The sequence below is a fragment of the Cherax quadricarinatus genome, chromosome 9, assembly GCF_038502225.1.
Source record: "Cherax quadricarinatus isolate ZL_2023a chromosome 9, ASM3850222v1, whole genome shotgun sequence".
Lineage (NCBI taxonomy): Eukaryota > Metazoa > Arthropoda > Malacostraca > Decapoda > Parastacidae > Cherax > Cherax quadricarinatus.
Genome location: NC_091300.1, coordinates 32,787,561 through 32,808,257, shown reverse-complemented (window position 1 = coordinate 32,808,257; position 20,697 = coordinate 32,787,561). Strand labels below are relative to the sequence as shown.

At 40.9% G+C, this 20,697-nt stretch overlaps 1 long non-coding RNA gene across 1 annotated transcript in view; it reads left to right on the top strand.

Moving 5' to 3' along the window:
* The window catches only part of LOC128686096 (uncharacterized), a 52,442-nt gene extending 32,454 nt beyond the window's left edge, over positions 1-19,988 (top strand). Inside the window, exon 3 of the long non-coding RNA XR_008406599.2 lies at positions 14,656-19,988. This is a non-coding gene — a long non-coding RNA (uncharacterized lncRNA). The remainder of the gene's footprint in view (positions 1-14,655) is intronic.
* Positions 19,989-20,697: the final 709 nt, after the last annotated feature.

Sequence of the window (20,697 nt, the reverse complement as noted above, 5' to 3'; positions counted from 1 at the left end):
CGAAAGTCAGGGACGGAGACTTGATTGCCATTATTAGGGGAATTCCATGATATGTTAAAACTGAGTGATTTGTGATCACTCTCCCCAAGCTCATCATTAACCTCAAGATCATTAATTAGTGTTTCCCTACTGGCAAGAACCAAGTCAAGGAGGTTATTTCCCCTAGTTGGCTCTGTCACAAACTGTTTTAAAAAACAATCCTGGATCGTATCAAGAAAGTCACCCGACTCTAAATTTCCTGTCAAATTGCTCCAGTCAATCTGTCTATAGTTGAAATCTCCCATTAGCACAACATTTTCGTATGTAGATGCCTTACGAATTTCGTCCCATAGAAGTTTACTGCACTCCCTATCAAGATTTGGGGCCCTGTAAATCACACCCAAAATTAGTTTTTCTCGGCCCTCGAGAAGCTGTAACCAAACAGATTCAGTGGCTGACGCTTCTAATTTAATATCTTGTCTAACACAACAATTTAAATTGTCTCTGACATACATCGCTACTCCACCACCTTTCCTGTTGACCCTGTCAGTGTGGAATAATTTATAGCCTTGTATGTGACATTCAGATGGCATCTCTCTATCTTTCAGATTGAGCCAGGTCTCTGTTATAGCAATAATATCTATGTTTCCTGCACTTGCAATTAATCTTAGCTCATCTATCTTATTTCTAACACTCCTGCTATTAGTATAGTAAACCTTAAGGGAGCTAGTCCCTTGCTGCCCTCTGCTAAATTTAAAGGTGGTACCCTGATCAAATTTATTGCTATGTTTGTATGACCAGTGCACCTTAATAGTAAGACAGATTTAAAGGAAATGGGTAAACATTTAACTTAAGAAAGACACAGCAAAGACGTGTGGAACAATTTAGCACGATGGATTGACGTGAAGTTACCGAGAGTGTAAAGCAAAGGTTGATTGATATTGCTTGTATATGAACTGCTTCCTAGTCAAGTAGACTTGGACTAAAACAAAGGATAGTCACTCATTGTGTGACATAAATCTGTCTGCTGATATTGCAAGTGTTTAACTCGTTATAATGGAAATTTACCATATGTGCACTTCCTAACACATTTGCGTATCTCGCACGGAGTCAGTGGCACGAGGAAGAATGGGCAGGCGAGGCGAGGAGAGGAATACAGGTTTAGTGGCAGTCGCTAAGATACCTTAGATAAGCACAAGTCGACAGACGGTGCATAGCTGATACACTCGCTAAGTAATTGATGGGCACTGTCCTGTCATGTGGCCACCAGCCACCCGCTGCTTGTCTCCCATCCTTGTTTCCTCCTCCATCCCTTCCTCTCGCTTATCCAGCCTTTAATTCCCACAGTGTAACTACCCTATAGAATATGATACCGCAAGTGTTCCTAATTCTGTATAATCAATAAATTCTCTCTCTCTCTCTCTCTCTCTCTCTCTCTCTCTCTCTCTCTCTCTCTCTCTCTCTCTCTCTCTCTCTCTCTCCAATAAACGTAGCCAATTATAAATTATATTTTGATTTTGCTCACCGCCGCGCTCAACAAGGCTGCCACGAGAGCCCACTTAAGTCGTCTGTGCCAAGTCGACAAAGGCAGATGTGGTGCGTCTCTCTTGAAGTGAGGAGGAGGAGGTGGGGGGACGGGGAGCGGGGGGTGGGGGCTCTCAGTGAAGCTAGTAGCGGCATGTAGGTAGGAGCTGGGTTACTTGAGATACAGATGTTAGGCTTAGGAGGTAGAATAATAGTATTAGATCATACCTTTTAAGACTCCTGGGTGCATGGCCATAAGTCACTGAGATGGACAGGTGTTGAGTCCAAAGCAAATTCACTCCTCTCATTCCATCGAGCACCATCACTAACAGCTGCCTCACTCGGTACAAAGCTGCTCACCAGTCTTATTTCTACGGACTTACCCCACCCGAGTAACTCCATGGTATAAACAAGTGGTACCTTACTAATGAATTAAAAAGCGTTAACGGTACGCTTCTGCAATAATTACAGCTGGTTAAATTGCACAACTGAAACTAACCCAGCTGTAATCCGGTACCATTATCAAAATTCTACAGTGAGAAACCATCTCTTTCCACCTCTCATTCCCAGTCCACATTCTCTTACCCAGATTTTACAAAGGGGTCAAAAGACACTCAGACAGGGGGGTGGGAGGGTGGTAGGGGATTTTTGAGTACTAGTAATCACAAGGGAAACAAATAACAGACGTAAACAAATGCGTACTAGCTCTAGGATCTGGAAGAGCATGGGAAGTGTGAGCACCCCACAACCACTCGTTAACAGAGTGCAATATTCCCACTGTTACAAGAGATCAAATTTATACACATTAGAGCACTCCAGGAAGATTTGAATAGACTGATGCAGTGGTCGGAGAAGTGGCAGATGCAGTTTAATATAGACAAATGCAAAGTTCTAAATGTTGGACAGGACAATAACCATGCCACATATAAACTAAATAATGTAGATCTTAATATTACGGATTGCGAAAAAGATTTAGGAGTTCTGGTTAGCAGTAATCTGAAACCAAGACAACAGTGCATAAGTGTTCGCAATAAAGCTAACAGAATCCTTGGCTTCATATCAAGAAGCATAAATAATAGGAGTCCTCAGGTTGTTCTTCAACTCTATACATCCTTGGTTAACCTCGTTTAGTTTATGCTGCAGTTTTGGTCACCGTATTACAGAATGGATATAAATACACTGGAAAACGTACAAAGGAGGATGACAAAGTTGATCCCATGTATCAGAAACCTTCCCTATGAGGATAGATTGAGGGCCCTGAATTTGCACTCTAGAAAGACGTAGAATTAGGGGGGATATGATTGAGGTGTATAAATGGAAGAGAGGAATAAATAAAAGGGATGTAAATAGTGTGCTGAAAATATCTAGCCTAGACAGGACTCGCAGCAATGGTTTTAAGTTGGAAAAATTCAGATTCAGGAAGGATATAGGAAAGCACTGGTTTGGTAATAGTTGTGGATGAGTGGAACAAACTCCCGAGTACAGTTAGAGGCTAAAACGTTGTGTAGTTTTCAAAATAGGTTAAATACACGAGTGGGTGCGAGTTGGACCTGATTAGCTTGTGCTACTGGGTCAGTTGCCGTGTTCCTTAAGTGAATGTGACCTGACCAGGTTGGGGGCATTGGCTTAAGCCGGTAGGAGACTTGGACCTGCCTTGCATGGGCCAGTAGGCCTGCTGCAGTGTTCATTCTTTGTTCTTATACCCATTTATTTTTATCAACTTCCACTTTCCTAAAACTTTCAAAACCAGTAGTTCTACGGATTTTTTTTATCGACTTTTGATAGACGTTTAAGTTAGTAGAGTTTTTATATTCCCAGAGCCCCGGCCTTGGGCCAGGCTTGTCTGGTCAACCAGGCTGTTGCTGCTGGTGGTTCCCTGACCAACATATCCATCACAGCCTGGTTGATTTTGCATTTACGGTATGTTTTAGAGAAAGTACACGTGCTCGAAAAAGAAAGTTAGTCTTGTTGCATGTATACATACAAACATACACTCCTCACTTGGTTTTACGGCTAAGCACTTCCAGGTCCCATTCTTTATTGAAATTTGCCAATTATATTATTGCAATTCTAGTTTCCAAATCTCAGAACTAATTTTGAGATGCATTTCCTTTCTATATTTAAATCTGAAGCTAAATAAAACCCTATTATTTTCCTAGTCTTCCTTAAATTTATAAACTATTAAAGTGCCGTTTGCAAATTTATGACTTTGACAGATCATATAAACCTTGCCTTACAGAGGAATGGTTCAGAGAACCGACATGTTGATAAATTAGACACATGTGCAACTCTTGGGTATCTTTATTGAGGAAACGTTTCGCCACACAGTGGCTTCATCAGTCCATACGTAGGAGAAACTTGAAGAACAGGAGGAGAATGAGGTAATCAGTCCCTCAACCTTGAGTCGATGGACTGAACACATCGACTCAAGGTTGAGGGACTGATTACCTCATTCTCCTCCTGTTCAAGTTTCTCCTATGTATGGACTGATGAAGCCACTGTGTGGCGAAACGTTTCCTCAATAAAGATACCCAAGAGTTGCACATGTGTCTAATTTATCAAACCTTGCCTTACTCTTAACCTAGTTTAACACTTGTAAAATGTATATGAACAAAGGCTTTTTTTTCCCATTTACTGTGAAGATCATTTATTTCTCTAAAGCCTTTCTTACAAATGATGTTAAGGAAATTAGGTAATGCTTTGGAGTTATTGATCTATCTTCCTCAATCGTGGAATCTGTAAATCAGTGACTCCATGCCACTAACAATAGTTTACTGAACAAGCTTGCAGGATGATCATTTTAAATTATCAGGTAGTAAAGACTTCAAGGTAAGAAATGAACTCTATTTGACACTAATTTACAAGCTTCTGGTTTAGTAATTTGAAACTTTCTCGTCCCATTTACTTATCTCATAAGTTTTAGTCCGGCAGCCACCTCATCAGTTTACTGGAGAACCTAAAATTGTTGGTAGCACAATATTCTGCGGATTTATTATTCTTAAGGGTCTCAGGCCCAAATAAATACTACCATGGCAGCAGTGAGCATTTGACAATTTTCAGAAATTCAAGATGGCAGCCATGAAACTGTGTATACAGCAAATCGTTTTTGGCCATAACGTAGCTTCTGTTATGGATTTTAAGAGGATTCGAACACCTAAACCCATCTTCCCTTTTCAGGGAATTAATTTTTAGTCACTGTAAATTCACCAGGATGATCCCCCCCCCCCCCCAAGTTAAACACCGTAACATTGCATTCAGGATATTAGCTCTTTCATTTAACATGACAGAAAATGTCGCAAGTTTTGCAAACTGATAATGAAATTTTATTTTATTTTGAAAACGGTAAGTGTAAATATAAAAGCTACATCAATTATTCAAATATAAACGGAAATACACATAGTAAACAAAAAAAGATATTGCAGAGACCAAGCTTTAAATAAAGCCTATTTTATTAAAGCTCCAAGTTGATAATAGCATTCGATGGTAATCAAGATGTCAATAATGAAGATATCAAACATGATACAGCTTAAGTGAAAAATACGATTATAAAGTCGAATGCAATCAAAAGACATTTATAGCTGATCTCTTATTTTCATTTCCCTGGGAGTACTGATGCAGGAGTTATTACATCCCTCAACAGCTTGTGCCTGACATACCAGCAGTAAAACGGCTGCCTCTCTTCTGAGTACATAAATCTTGAGCTTGGCAGTTTCATGCGATAACCATAGGCAATGCTGGTGGGGACAAGTAATAACGACTCGCATAGAAAACGCTCTACAGGAAACACATGTCAGAACTAAAAAAAGTTGTATTGTCATACAGTGCCGAGCCAATGATATTCTTCAGGTGACTTATTATCTCCAGGCCGATGAATGCTTGAAGTCCCTTAAACTGTGCTCCTTGGAACGTAGGCGATACTTGATACTTAAAGGATACCTGAAGAACTGGTCTCAAACCCTCACACCTAGACCACTCCTATAAAAAGGAGGAGCTCGACGAACTGTGTCAGAGGTCTTCCGCTTGGTTTACACGGTAAACTTAACTCGTATGAAGAGCTTCAAGTGTTCTCCTGTGCTGCTGGGGTTAAGTAAAACGTAACCATAGCCATATCGTCTGTCCTAAACAGCTCTATGAAAATAAAATTATTTGTAACGTTGATAAAATTTATTAATTGTAATAGGGATGGCATTTATGTTGATATGTAATCAGTGAAGGAAATGGAGGGGAAGAGGGTTGTACCTGCACTGCCATGTACATATTGAACATCCATTTCCATCAATGATTGTACCTGACTGGCTAATAATAGTAATATTTTATCAACACGTGTAAAACACACACACACACACACACACACACACACACACACACACACACACACACACACACACACACACACACACACACACACACACACACACACACACATGAAGCAGCAGCAACAACAAAATTTAATATTTTCAATATTTTCTATTTCATAACGTATTTGTTTATCCTTGAAACAAAATTGAGATCCTACGAAGCGTAAATAAAGACTACTCCAGCAGCCACCTGGTCAGTTCAGTTTTTCCCATAGAAAATCTTTCTCTTGGGTTTGAAAAGGTATTTTAGCCATCTAAAAAAATTCACATTAGAAGCGAAGTTACCGTCAAAAACTGTTATACCCATTTCCGTAGCATCCATCTTGGATTTCTACGAATTCTACACATGCTAAATGCTGACATGGTAGCAACATTACAGAGAAAAGAATGCGGAAATAAGCAGTGCATGGAAAAGAAAGGGAAGGCAAAAGAAACAATGAATGGTGTCCAGAAAGGAGCTGATTTACGTTGATCTCATGAACCAAAAGATGTAATGTGGAATAAGTGAACCTCATTGATGCTGGATGTAGTGTAACCACGCAGGAACAAGAGAGCGCAGACCAGACATTAAAGGAAGCTAAAAATTTTGATAGCTATAGACTCGGTTACCGAGGCAGCTTTCAGCAAATGACAGAACTAAGCACAGAACTGAAGTAAATCAGATGCAGAAAAGTCTCAAGCGTCCTCGTTGGCATAATTAACGCTTAGGTATCATCATATACTGTTCGTAATAAACTTGCTAGACGGAATTCTTATCAAGAGGTATAAATACCAAGTCCAAAGGTTAAATTAATTCTTTTCAAGTGACCTGTCATTTAGAATACACTTGGGTAAATGGCACTAAGACTAGAAAAATGACAGTGGATTATGAGAATTTTCAAAGAAATAATGCCAATGGTGACAGTTCAGATCACTTGTCATAAATCGCTCGTGTTCTCATTTAGAATATTGTTCGCTGCTGACTCTCCGCTTACTGCAACGCAGAGCCATAAAAGCATATAAGTTACTGGGAACGCCTCGACGTACATGGAATATACAGTGGAGTAAACTAAGAGAGAACGCGTAGTAAAAATAGATACTCGAAGGCCTAGTCCCAAATCTACACATTACCGTAATGCAATGCAGTGAGATGTGTTAAATGTAAAATATTTTTTTTATTTATTATCACACTGGCCGATTCCCACCAAGGCAGGGTGGCCCGAAAAAGAAAAACTTTCACCATCATTCACTCCATCACTGTCTTGCCAGAAGGGTGCTTTACACTACAGTAAATGTAAATGTGAAATAGACCCGGTGAAAATCGGGGGCGCCATGGACACAAAAGGAACACTGTCAACATCCACGGTCTTAGACTATTCGATTTGCTACCAGTAGATGTATAAGAAATGCTGCCGGAAAAATTGTAGAAGCTAGCCTTCAAGAGGAAACTGGATCACTGCCTCCAAGTCCTGGATCAACCGGGCTGTGGTGAATGCGAATCAGCGGGCTGCCAGCATCATCAGCTGCTGGTTTAATAAGCAAAAGACAGAAAAGCCTGACCCTACCTACCTAGAGTCTTTATTTCAGAGGTCACAGCTCTGGTCTCGTTTTACTTTGGACATAATATGCTGGAACACTTTCAGAAACGAATAACAGTTATCTGTATCAGGAATTTCTCCCGTGAAGGCAGAAGACTGAACTTTAAGATGCAGAATGAAGAGGAAATAAATGCAGGCTTAGAAGGCAGGAATACATAGAAAGGGAAGTAAAGTCGATAAAACCTAACTGGAAAATACTGACTGTAGACCGAGAGAATAATTTGCAGTAAAACAATAACCAGTATGAGAAGACATGTATGGAAACATACTCGTGCAATATGGACATTAGAAAAACTTGTTTTGTTATAGTGAAGACGTGAAACCTGTTACGTAGTGATGAGAGCCGAGGAGTTCCACATGGGTCAGTAGGCCTGCTGCAGTGCTCCTTATGTTCTTAAGTATGAGGAAACCCAAGAATAAAAAAAAAATACTACGATTAAATGTACAGCACACACACAGGTCGGACTCTCCACACTCACTGGCAAAATGCACACACGGCAGCCATTTTGTTTGTGCATACCGTCAAGAGGGAAAAGCTCTAAAGAGAGCCCGGCCTCCGACGCCCCCGCACTGATCCCCCTAGTTTTAAATGCAGCCTAACCCACATTAAGTAAAGAGGGAACCCACTTAAACAGCGAAGGGCAACAGAGGCTCTTTTCAGGGTCTTTGTACAGCTCTTTCTTCTGTATTTTATTTGCATTTAGTTTTCGGTTGGGAGGATGGAGCGTGGTCAGAAAATACACTAGTGTAAAATATTAGCGGCTTGTGGGTTGCATTAATTTCTGTCCCACTTGGGTATGATATTTCCCAGAATAATAAACTAGCTTATGCCGATATGATGAGGATCTGAGTAGGTTTTCTGGCCTGCCTGTTCCGTGGTCGCCTCTTAACAAGTATGACACTGGGTAATTGCACACGATATGTACGAAAGCAATAACTAGGCAGGTGAGCAGATGGATATTTAACTTCCTAACAAATAAAACCCAGAGAGTAAAAGTAATCAGAAATCAGAGGCTGCTACAGTGTAAAGTTCTGTCCCCCAAAGCACGGTATTTGCCCCACTTCTAATTCTTACTTCTGAGACACAGACATATAGCACTATATCATCCTTCGCAGACGATACCAGAATCTGCATGAAAGTGGCAGCCATAGAAGCGGGCCCCAAGTTAATATAAACAAAATTAAGGAAGAATGGCGGAAATAAAAGTAAGATCAGAGAAAAAAATAAACTTATACCACGCGAGTCAAATGTTAGAGACCTAAGAGTCATAATTTCACGTTCAAAGAGCACAACAATGTTATCGCAGTTGTAAGAAAAAGCACAAGTTGAGTACCTAAAACCTTTAAGAGATGCCAAACCAATGATGACAATGTTCAGGTCATTTGTTCTCTCTGGCTTGGAATATTGCTGTGTACTAAAAGCCCCCTTCAAGGCAGGCAAAACTGCCGAGCCGGAAAATATGCAGTGTCTGACAGCTCGTATCAGCTCGGTTAAGCACCTAAAATACTGGGGGCGCTTGAAGGCCCTAGGACCCTTAGAACGTGGGCAAGATGAATCATAATCTACACCTGGAAGATACTGGAAGGATTGGTCCCAAATCTGCACACCAAAATAACTATATATGAACATACGAGGCTTGGCAGACGGTGCAGGATACCGCCTATGTTTTTAAAAGCAGGGAAGGGATGAGTACAGAGAGAGCGAGCGAGCTAGCTAGCTTTCAAATGTTAAAGGACAAAGACTAAACACCATGCATAAGGGTAATTGCCAACAAACCCCTGGCTGTCTTCAAGAAGGAGCTATAGAATTTTTCAAAGCAGTTAATTTAAATTTCCATACCCTATTTATAGTCCCGTGATTCCTTGATTGATGTCTCGTCCATGTGTTAACTTCAATCATGTATACTATTAGTCATGTATACCCTTAATCTACACTTTCTAGTAAAGTAACTTCAATGCTCTTGTTACATACTGTGCTTAGTCACGTTATAGTGTTTGTCGTAGTAAGATATTCAGTGTTGCACTGGTGTTGGATGTAGCACACAGGCGTTCGGCATTCCACCACTGTTTCATAATGGATGTGCGTGTTCCAACATAGCTGCTGATGTAATGATACTAGTTTTCAAACGAAGATAATGAGGTTGGAAGAAATGGGCTCACCGTTTAGTTATGACGTGGTTCTTGCCTTGTTTCGAAAAGGAGCATATGAAACCCGGCAATGAGGCACACTTGGCTATCTTCGTGGCCGAGCTAGCTGAGAATTTTTTGTACTATGAGTTAATTCCGGAATTTACAGTGCTTAAGCCCTAGAATAGCATTAGTATCTTTACAGTGTGCAAATAAACTTAAGTCTCGTGGAGCTTGTCTTCCCTAGCAACAGCGAGATGCAACCCCCCCCCCAATTCCCCACCCCGTCGTTGCTACCCTATCCCTACTAGCCAGCCACCGTCGGACCAAGTAGCCAAGAATAGGCCAAATTGTCCCCGCCCCTCTGCGTCCTCAGCCCTGGCGTGTCTGTGTACAGTATTTATAAGTCTTCCGATCTTAAACTCGAGGAAGAAAAAATGGATATAGATTACAGCAGGTCGTAGCTCAGTGGTAGTGCCGTCAGTTCACAACCAGTGGACCTGGTTTCAATTTTGGGGGGGGGGGGAAATTCAGACGTGGGCATATTTCCTTACACCTGTTGCCCCTATTCACTTACCAGTAAATACTCAAATGTTAGACTTTTTTTTGTTAAATCAAATTTGTAATCATCAATGTTTCTTCAGTCATATTCCATTATAAGGTGTCATCCTGGAGGGATGAGTGTGACTGATATACGCTATCAGGGTTTGCTTGGCGCTGATATGAGACGAGGTAGATATCAAATGTTAGTCTTAATAATTTCATGCACATATGTGCATAGTATATCATACTGATACACATAAAACAGTATTTACGAGGAAAAGCATTATGCTGGTTCGAACTGTCAGTTCGTGCTGTGAATGGGGAATAAAGTTGAAAAAAAGTATTAGATTGAGAATAAGCTCAGGCCAAAATTAAGACTGAAAACATTAATGAAGATTGATATCTGAAAGTCTGAGACAAGCGGAAGTGAATTATAGTATCTAATGATGTTGATGTGTTAGTATTTGAGTTCCTGGTGGGAAAACTGAAGTGAGGATAGCATGGTCAAGGCATTGTGTTGATTCAAACCCGTTTTAAGATCAGTTTGACTTGTGTGGTAAAACTTCCTTTCCTTGTGTTTAAGGAACACAGACGTGTGTTGCATACAAATTTGTGAATTACTAAAATATTTTACATACAAACTACAGTAATAAGATAAAGCGGCAACCGAGCATCTCTGCCACGTGTCAGGTCCCGAGAGTTTCACAGTAAATGCGAAAGGCAGGTGTTGAGAAATCTTGTCGGGTTACAAAAACACTCCCGGGAAAGAGACCACCTCACCTTCCCTTCATGCATAAAGGGGATTACCAAGAAACCGACAGCTGTCTTCAAGAGGAAATTCTAAAAAAAAAAAAAAAAAAAAAAAATTCCTGATCAGCTGGGATGTGGTACATACGTTGGGTTGCGGGTGCGGGAGGCGGGCTCCAACAACCTGATCGATCAGGCCAGTAACGAGGCCCCTGGTCTGAGACCAGGCTGTGCAGGCGGTGATCTCCGGATCCGGCTACAGGTAACCAGGCTGCCTAGGTATGATTTCAGCTAATTTAGTGGCGCGGTAACGTACGTACGTGTGTGTCGTGCCGAATAGGTTAACCTTGCTATTTTGGCTTAAATAGCAACGCTTTTCTTGCCGAATAAGGCAAGCTAAAATTTGTGCATGCAATAATTTCGCAAAAATCATTCCGAACCTAACGAAGAAAATATATTTCATTTTGTTTATTTTCAATTGTAAACTTATTCTAAAGTTCTTTAGATACAAAATTATTAATTTTTACATTAACATAAATTAAAAAAAATTTAAACGTATAAGAGAATTTTAGAAAGGACTTAGTTTTAAACGAGTTCTTGCTAATTGACCAGTTTTACCTATTGGGAATATATATATATATATATATATATATATATATATATATATATATATATATATATATATATATATATATATATATATATATATATATATATAATATATGTAATATCTGGCACTGGCGTACCCCAGCATACTCAAGGGAACAAAGAATGAGTGCGGAGACTGTTGTAAAAAGATTGGTAGGAATGTTAGACCACGGCGGACAGGGTATTAATGGCTTAAATCTGTATGTAGGTTACAGGAACAACGTGTCTCCGCCGAGATCTTTAATAGCTCTCATAGCTATTGTACCTATAGTCACTAGTGGATTGTAATCTATATAGCACAGCGGATGGTAATAATCGGAGCCCAACTGAAGTCTCCCTGTATTGGCTAAAATATTTAAATTCAATGCCTTGTGCAAAAAATTAGTCTGGTAAGGTGCGGATTTAACATATTTTGGATGAAATGGCACAAAAACATACAATTAGGATATCGTTAGTGGATAAGTTTCAGTTCTGGGACCTTGATCACTCCAACAATAAAATAGGTGCATGCTGTGGAGACTTGCTGGTAGTTTCCCTTATGCATGACACAGAGGGTATTGATAAGTCAGGCCTTTGACAATCGTAGAGTTTTCTCGTAGTGTATTAGTCAAGCCCCTGTTTTGTATTGGAAACAATTTGCACTGTCTTCCAAATTTCTTAAATTCATACGGAGTGATTTCGGTGTAGGGGCTTGGACCACACTGCAGGATTTTTCAGATGTATATTACAATGTACCTTTATCGTGCTCAGTAGTTCAAATGTTTGACTATATACGGTCAGTGAATGTAAAGAACTTGCAGTGCCTACGTTGGACTATGGTTGGAGGACACCAACGATCTGGTAGATAAGGTCAGCATCCAGGTCTGGTTTGGGACCAGGCCACTGGGGCGGTGACTCCCGGAAGAGATTTCAGGTAGCTTACAAGTACTGGGAGCCTCAAAGCAGAGGCAGGATAGACTCGTGAAACTTGTACCCCATTCAACTATAACTGCATGGGAACAAAAGATAGCCACGTTTCCCGTTCGCTTTCTAACGCACAGGATGGGTTGCGTACATGAAGTAATAAAATCTGGCAGCCCAGCTGGGCGACGAGGATATCGCTAAGCATTCCACTATGGGTTAAGTACACTTACGGGCAGACGTTGATGCGTGCTAGTGGCACTCATGAAGGGAAGAAACGTGATTGGCAACCTAGTCAGCCGATCAGCAGTTCACCGCCCCCTCTCAATCATCCGTTTGTCCTTCACTGGCTGGTTCATTTCCCTTCCCTCTTCCCCCTCACTGCTGCCCCCCATTCTCTTACTGCACCAACATTTTCTCTAAACCTTTCCATCATTTCCCTTACCCCCTCCCCGCATCCCCCTTCAATCACCCTCCGTCTGATCAGTTTGGTGCATCCAGCTCCTGGACAGAATCATTGATGAGACAACGGCCAAGGATCCACAAAAATGCACCATATAATGCTTTTCTTTTTTTTACATGCCATTGTGAATTTTTTTTAATTTTTGTTAATGACTGACTTTTTATCTTATCTAGGCATGTCTCCCGGACTAATAATAACTCTTATCAATACGGGTATCAGACAGGGGCGACCCCGGGTAAAGTGACAGTCCAAATATTCTCAAATTTATTAGCTATTTCTTTGATTTGCTGAAGATAGTTTGATTTTTAAATCTATTAGATGTGTCAGAAAGAGGTTGCAATTTGCCATCTAACTATTCTTAGTTTTCACTGAGGGTTTTCGAAGGATCTAGTGTACGAAGTAATTAATTGCTGGTGTACGAGTGTTAAACGCTGTGTGCGAGGACTTATTGCTTCCTTGTTATACAGTGGACCCCCGGTTAACGATATTTTTTCACTCCAGAAGTATGTTCAGGTGCCAGTAGTGACCGAATTTGTTCCCATAAGGAATATTGTGAAGTAGATTAGTCCATTTCAGACCCCCAAACATACACGTACAAACGCACTTGCATAAATACACTTACATAATTGGTCGCATTCAGAGGTGATCGTTATGCGGGGTCCACTGTACTTCTACTTGCCGTGAACATTGTGACTGTAAATAGTCCAAGTCGGACCGAAACGTCGTCGTAAGCTTCTCTCTCCTATTTGTTTTTTTTTTTTTTGTTTTCCAGTCAGGGTATTGTGCCTTTTTGTTCTTATTATCTGGCTATTTCGCTGAGCCATGCGAAGTTGGGTTGGTACTTAGCAACCCTCCAGAGGAAGTACTACTTCTGTTAAACAGCTGCAGGCCGGTAACTAGCAATCATTACAATGGTATATAATACCGTCAGGCAAATGAGCAACAATAATCCATCTTTATTTCGTAAACGTTTCGCCTACAAAGTAGGCATCTTCAGTCTAATACAGTAGATCACATCTTTACCTCTGATTCTGCTGTCCTCCTGTTTAGTCACATCTATATTAGATTGAAGAAGCCTACCTAATGGTGGGTATAGAGTTTTTTCCAGTCCTGCTCTGGGCCAGGCTTGTCTGGTGCTTTCCTGGGCCAACCAGGCTGTTGTTGCTGCTGTTCCTGCAATACTTTCCAACTTAAGTTGGTTAACTGAGTTTAAAGCCTTCAAACTACACAGGGGGTCAATAAGGCTGCATCAGACAAGACTATTTAAATCCCTTCAATAGGGATTAAAGTAAACGGTATATATGAGACACCTCTCGGTATATCCTTTCTCCTTCCGTTTCAGAAGCCTGATGTGAGATTCGGCCTCGGAGGCCGATATTACCCGCAATCATTAAGATGTATAACGTGCTAACTTTACCTTTAACGTACTTATGAGTTTCGAGAGTTTATGTACTCCCAGAGCCCGGCCTTGGGGACAGGCTCGTCTGGTGCTTGCCCCGTCAACCAGGCTGCTCTTACTGGCGACATGCTGGCCCACGTATCTATCACAGCCTGGTTGATCTGGCACCTGGTGAAGATACTTGTCCAGTTTCCTCTTGAAGACTTCTACACTTATCCCAGCAGTGTTTCTGAAAACATTACTTATTCCTTAATCCTTAGTTTTTCAGTGACCAGATCTAGAAAACTAATGCTGGTTTAAATTTGAACGGAGTGAAGGTTAATTCCGCATTAGCTTTGTTTATAGTTTACTGCTATTTAGTATGTTAATGTTTTTATTTCTTCTTTTCAGGTGAGTAACGAAGTTGACCAACCCGAGTGTTACGGCAGTGTTACTGCCCTCTGCTGTGTGTAGCAGTGCTACTGGTCCCCGCTAAATGTTGCTGAGTACACTGCCAATTACTATTGGGTGCCACCGTGTTATTGAATTACCAAATACTGCTGGGTACCAGTGACTGTTATAAGATGAATGTTGCAGGAAGTTATTAGGTATTTGGTGTTAATGCTCAATTTTACTGCATAAATGAGTCAGATGTGATGAATAAGCCCCAGACAGACGGACAGCTATATTTGGGGAAGAAAAGCTTTCTAAATGTGCCCGTGGAGGCGTAAGGATCTCTGTTGGTGGCACATAATGAATAGCAGTGTTTGTGGGTGTCTTCAGCTTAGATATACTGAGATGAACGCCTCTCAAATGACATTCTTCAAATACTTCCGAAGCCTGCGGTACAAATACATCTACAATTCCTATCGCCTGCAGTATACGGCAACAATTGTGGGGATTTTATGAATGTGTATTACAGGGAATGTGGACTCTTGGAGGAGCTACGGATGTTATATATACAACACTAAAAAATGAGGAAGATAAGGCCCTCCAAGAAAGGCGCTGCAAACCGTCGTGAAGGTCATTTGCACTCGACAGGCTCCTCCCAGCCAGGCACAACGAGGGACCTCAGTGAGCCGCTAAGAGTAGTAAAGGGAGGTCATCTGAGCTCTACGTGTTTCTGCCCCTTGCGACGCAGTGCTGCGCAGGTGCTTACGACTTGAAGTTAAAGAGTCAGGTACCTGATGTAGCGCGCGCCGCGGGGGGCACCACCTACTTGATGCTGAGTCACGCCCACCCATGAATCGTTGGTGTTAACTAAGAATGGATAAGTGCTGCAGTAGGCCAGAATTCAGGTGCTGAGGGTTATGTGAATATTAATTTGTCCGTCAGATAAGAGTATTACACGATTCCATATTACATGTAAAAACTTCTTAGCACCCTTGCTACACTACACTACCCTCTAGTACGCCTGTACCAACCTGTCCCTTGTAGGTAAATTAAAACCTTGCCTACAAGGATCGAGACAAGGCCCAGTCACCAACTACAAACAGGCTTTTAAGCTACCAGTATATACTAGTCACAGGTATGTCACACAGGATATACCATCTTGCACAGGCTTCAGTACACCAGCTGCTCAATAGCTGCATGCACCTATCATGCATATGACACTCAAATATACAAGGTTCCTACAGTCTGACACCCAAGAGCCAGTTGACACAGTGCATGACTGTTTGTGTATCCTGTTTCAATTCTTAAATTTTATGAATTTCGCTTGAATTTCATCTGATATATATGTGAATGAAGGTTGTGTGCTAACGCATGTACCTAGTTGCCTCTACAGGGGTTAAGTTCTTCCTCATGACCCTGTCTTCGCACATTCAACCAACTGGTCTAGTTGGTTCCGAATTTTTGCTTTTATGGAACTCCGATTAGGCTAAAGGGTGTTTATTCTCACTCTTTGCGGATGAGAGGATAGATCATTGGCCCGCATTGAATAGCTCCTTCTGTTTAGCTCTTCATGTAAGACTTTTTTTTTTTAATCTTCTTTTAATCCATATATGGAGATTGCTTCCACTAGCTCGTTAAACACAGCCTTTACACTTCTAAAGGGCCTTCTGAGTGTTCATCTCAAATGTCATATTGTTCTGCTCCTTGTCAAGTCTTGTTGTCTAGCCAGTAGTGATTCTATCTCCGGCTTTTCGCTCCTTCAGTATCTTGAACTTTAGTTCCCTTAGTATATCCTTGTACCTTAATGCTTCGTCTGATGGTAAATCTTAACTTTTGCGAGCTTCTCTATGCCCAATTGACGGCGCTGCATACTTGAACACTGGTCAGACAAGTGGTATGCAGTGCCTTGAATAATTCCCTGGAGGTTGTTCTTGCATTTCTCAATCTAACATTCAACAAAATTTTCCTGTGTGCGACTGGGAAGAGAAGTTAGGTGCTACGTCTACTTCATGTGATCACCTGCTTGTCGTTGAAGAACCAAAGCTATTCTCGTGTTTTTTATAGGTGTCCAGAAGATATTCCTCGTATTATCTTCTGGATTTACAGCAGTTTAGTGTTTGGTACTTGTGGCTCGTACACTGGACTTTCTCCAAAATCAGTTTTTAAGTTGTCAACGTCGCCCAGGAAAATGAGGAAGGTGACCCCATTCCAGAAAGCCCGCTGCAGTGTTAATTTTATATGAATAGACTTCAAGTGGAACTAGCAATCAAGAATGGAAAGATGAACATTAAACCGATGGGAAAAGGTTTGTATGGAATCCAGTGAAGCAGCGTGCCTAGAAACTTCACCCAGGAGGACCGGAATGCAACCGAGAAAAAAATCATAAAAGCTACATAGAAAATAAGAAAATTGTGCAAAGAACTATGGCAAATATTTGATGAAGTGTCAGAAAAGAGCATATCATATGCGAATGAGACAAAGAATGACGTAGTAGAAGAAAAGAAAAACTACGGCCTGGATAGAAAGAAAATGGTGAACAAGGATGGTAATGGAGGACAGAGGATAATTCAGAAAAAACGATTACCTTCTGTTGTCCGGGAGCTATATAACCCACATGGGTTTGGTACCACCCAGTGAATATAATAAGAAAATCTATAAGCAGATAACAGAAATGTTGCCGGAACGAAAAAAGTGTACAAGTCTTTGAGGAAAGTGGATCACTACCTCCGGCAGGTGCTAGATATGCCAGGTTGTTACTGGTACACAGCACGGGAAGCACTGCACGAGGCATTCATACTAAATTAGTACTTGCTCAGTCATTTCCACTCGCCTATGTCTCTAAATGTTTTTTTTTTTTAATCTGTTGCTCGGTTGGGCAAGGTTTGTCAGTAAACAGGACAAGTGTTTCCTGACTATTTAGCAATTTCTTCTTCTCATTGACTTCCTGTAATATTTTAAATTTCAATCCATTGTTGAGAAACCTGTATTAACTGCATGCAAATTTCATTATCTCCTTCATGCTCTTCATTTATTATGTATACATCATTTATAACTCTCCTACTTCATTCTATGTATTTCAGTAGTGTAAGTACTGTACTATGCTCATAACCTAAATGGGTTGAAAAGATTAGTGAAAAGATTGGTTTTTCCCTCGTCAGTTTGTACCTGAAGACAAGGTGCGCAAGTGGTTCTTCGTATCCTATTGATGTTTGCTATGTTGATCAGTAATGTTATTATTTTAATGTCTGGCGTATACATAAACACAAAACAATACTAGCAATCCTTTAAATTGTGCCATTGTACATGTGGTATCATACACAATCAAGTAACGTAGTTATATATAATATATATAACTACGTGTGTGTGTGTACACGGTGCAAGTAACATGGTTTGGTTTACACACTGCTGATAACCATCACAATCGAGGGGCATCTCTCGTCACGATATTTTTAGACAGTCAGTCCTTCTACCACGTGCCTGTGTGTGCGTGTGGGGGGGATGATGTGCGTGAAATGAATGTGTATACACATGGTGCTTACGTTGAACTGCGGGTGGCGAGAACTAACAGCTTGATCCATCAGGATAGCAACCAGGAGGCCTGGTTTGGGATCGGGGCGCGGGGGCGATGATATCAGGAAGCAACTCCAGGTATAGGATATAATCATTTTTGAATGTCAAATGTCTAAGCTATCGAAATATAAGTGACAAGAGGATAACTGAAGTGATACGATAAATACAGAAAGAATACATTAAAAAATAACTGTTCTTGAGCCGAGCAAGAAACATTTCGCAAGACCTTCTGAGAAACAGTCTTAGCTTAATATTTATGGAGGATACCGAGAAAAGATTAATGTAGAAAGAATATGAACGGAGGCGAAAGGCTGCGTTTGGATAGATGGTAGCCAGCGTTATGAGGGTAAAAAAAAAATCTTTTATAATGAGTGGCAGAGGAATTATAAGTTAACAGAGGGCATCAGAGGTTTTATCGATAGTAAAAAAAAAAAAGTGGACTTGTATTCGAAACATTGCCTTTAGTCCTGAAGAAAGAAAAAACTCGTTGGCAGTATATTCCCGAGCTCTCCTCACTTTTAGAACACATGCTTCAGAAAGAGGTAAATCGTAATTGTCTCACCTTACTCAAGGTCCACCCGTGGAAGCAATGACTGCTCTGGTGTTGTGAAACCTCAGATCCGATTAGATACAGCCAATGGTGAGTGAGGCCAGGCTGGGGGTAGAAGGGTATACTGGTTTGGATGAGGGAGAAGGGGGGAAAGGCTGTTTGTTCTGCTTTAGATAAGGAGTGGGGGAGGGAGTAGTTGTTTTTGGATAAGAAGCGAGTGTAGTGATGTGTTCCTCTACGAGAGTGAGAATAATGTGGTGCTGCATAAAGTAGTTGTTGTTCTAGGTGGAGTGTCAGGATACTGAATAAAACAGGTAGATTTTAGGAAATGTGTGTGAAATGTGTACTGTGATGAACTTGCATCAGTATTAGTTAATATTAAGATTCAGCCGAATTAATGTAGATCAGAGGGAAAAGACCAAGCAAGAACCTAACCGCAGTTGTTAACTGACGAATAAGTGAGTTTAAGGAATTCACCCACACTAGACTGGGTCTAAAACCGGAAACTAGCTCAGCTGACCTACTTATATGGGTTGGCAGCCTCGACTCCACTCGGATGATGTTTGGCCAGGTAAGTAGCTATCAGCTGACGTGATGTGCGGGGGTGATAAGTTTCCCCCTGGGCGTAGGGCAAACCCGCTATCAGCTGTTATCTCGTGGGTTGGCCCGCCACCATTCTCCTGTTGTGCCACTTTACCATCACATTATAATAGATGGCGACCTCTGCAACACACCCTGATTAGTTACACGCGAGGATCTATTGTGGTTTGCTGAGGAGCGTTGATTTAGCGAGTACTGTCAGCAGCAACAGCAAAGTGGTTATGTTCTTTTTGCAGCACCGGTTAAGGAATATTCCCTGCAGGCTGATCTGCTGCACGCACGTTACTAGTCTATGCAGCGAACTATCATTGGAATACTGGGCACAGCAACCCGAGTATGCATTAAGTGAAGACTGTCCACCTGAGTGATATCTCGTGACAAGTCACTGCAACCACCGCCCGGAATATGCACTTTCATATACACTATACTAGTTTACTGCTCATTTATTGGTTAAACTAAGCTTTTTTTTGCGGTTATCCGCCTTAATGCCCACCACCACTTTGCCTACCTTATGCCTGTAGTGGCGGATGACCACATGGTATGGGATACTCTGGAACCTGATACTTGTTTAGCGTAATTACTGCAGTGTGCTCCTTTATGTAAACGCGTGCCAGCATGACCTCATCGTGCTAAAACTCCTCTCTCTCTCTCTCTCTCTCTCTCTCTCTCTCTCTCTCTCTCTCTCTCTCTCTCTCTCTCTCTCTCTCTCTCTCTCTCTCTCTCTCTCTCTCTCTCTCTCTCTCTCGTTTCTAATTCTCTACACTGGGGCTCGTGTGTGTGTGTGTGTGTGTGTGTGTGTGTGTGTGTGTGTGTGTGTGTGTGTGTGTGTGTGTGTGTGTGTGTGTGTGTGTGTGTGTGTGTGTGTGTGTGTGTGTGTGTGTGTGTGTGTGTGTGTGTGTGTGTGTGTGTATGTATGTATGTATGTATATATGTATGTATGTATATATGTATATATATATATATATATATATATATATATATATATATATATATATATATATATATATATATATATATTATATTTATATATATATATATATATATATATATATATATATATATATATATATATATATGTGTGTGTGTAAGAAACACGTTTGTCTATAGTGTATATGCATAGATATACTTATCCATTTGTAGTAGTTTATTTGTAGATTTGTGACCCCCACCAGGTGGGTGTTCATATACAGTGATAGACAAAAAATTTAATTTTAAAGTTAATGAGGCATCTGTCAAGTTATGCAACACGTGTAGGATGGGAGGGCTTGAGGGGGGGGGGTATATTACATTACATTACATAACAAGCCGTGGTGTTTGGTATCACTGCATTCCTTGACAAC